At 46.8% G+C, this 1,239-nt stretch overlaps 1 protein-coding gene across 1 annotated transcript in view; it reads right to left on the bottom strand.

Moving 5' to 3' along the window:
• LOC106012410 (histone-lysine N-methyltransferase, H3 lysine-79 specific) overlaps positions 1–1,239 on the bottom strand; it is a gene marked incomplete at both ends in the record, with an annotated part of 26,398 nt that overhangs the window by 23,781 nt on the left and 1,378 nt on the right.

The raw sequence follows: 1,239 nt of genomic DNA, 5'->3' as shown, positions 1-1,239 counted from the left end.
TTTTTCGCCCTTGTCCGAGAAGGCTAGGTGTAGATCTTTCCTACCAGAAGATCAGGGGTGTGGCTGAAAGACAGCAGTAAGAAGAAGCGAAGGGGTAGCAGTAGAAAGGCTGCAGAAAGAATCAGGAGCCCAGAGGAAGGGGCAAAGGAGGTGAGGGGGTGAGGGCAGAAAGAGGAGATGAAAGCAGACGACAGAACATTGCTAGAGAGCAGGAAATGAGGTGAAAGGGGACAAATTTAGAGAAGAAAAATTTTCGATCACTACCCGGATTCGAACCCGGGACCTTTGAATGAGAGGCCAACACCTTAACCTCTAGGCCACGAGAGCCCCATTGCAAGTAGTTTGTGCCAATATCCCCAAACTTCAGATAAATAGAGCCGATAAAACAACACACCTGTACCGTTTTTATTGCTGATAGAGTAATACACCTGTAGATAAAGGGCTCTTGCGGCCAAGAGGTAAGGTGTTCACCTCTCATTCAATAGGTCCCGGGTTCGAGCCGGGATAGCGACGGAAATTTTTTTCTCTAAATTGTCTCCTTTCACCTCCTTTCCTGCTCTCTAGCAATGTTCTGTTGTCAGCTTTCGTCTCCACTTTCTGACCATCTCACCTCCTTTGCCCCCTCTTCTGGGCTCCTGACTCTTTCCACTGCTACTCTTTGGCTCCTTCTTACTGCTGTCTTTCAGCCACACCCCTGATCTTATGGTAAGAAAGATCTCCACCTCGCCTTCTCGGACAAGGGCGAAAAATCCCGGAGGCCCCGTGTGCATGTTGCGCACGTTAAAGATCATATTGTGGTTGAAAATCGATAAATAAGAGTAAGCTTCGGCCGCCACCTGAGCAAAATTCAAAATTTTCTCTACCAACTGAAAATGTTTAATGTGTCTTGAGCCCTCAGATGACCTTATGCAGTTGCGAGCGCTGTAAAACACTGACAAAAAAAATACACACAGCTACAGTAGATCTAATGTCTTGATCGCTGATAGAGTAAAATACACATGTATGCGCTCTCTGTATAGCCGAACCGTGAGATAACACACCTGTAATGTTTTTATCGCTAATAGAGTGACACATGTGCTCTCAGTATAGCCGATATCGCCAGCACGGCCCTTCTTTAAGAATACATTACCTCCAACACCCACGCCACTCACAGGCCTGAAGTTCTTTTCTTTCGCAATTTCTATCTCTCTACCCACTACCTGCTTTCTTTCCTCCCTCTTTCCCACTTCTCCCCCCCCC

The sequence above is a fragment of the Aplysia californica genome, unplaced genomic scaffold (genome assembly GCF_000002075.1).
Source record: "Aplysia californica isolate F4 #8 unplaced genomic scaffold, AplCal3.0 scaffold00365, whole genome shotgun sequence".
Classification (NCBI taxonomy): domain Eukaryota; kingdom Metazoa; phylum Mollusca; class Gastropoda; order Aplysiida; family Aplysiidae; genus Aplysia; species Aplysia californica.
Note: the sequence above shows the minus strand (reverse complement) of the source record. Positions and strands in the feature narration are given on the sequence as shown.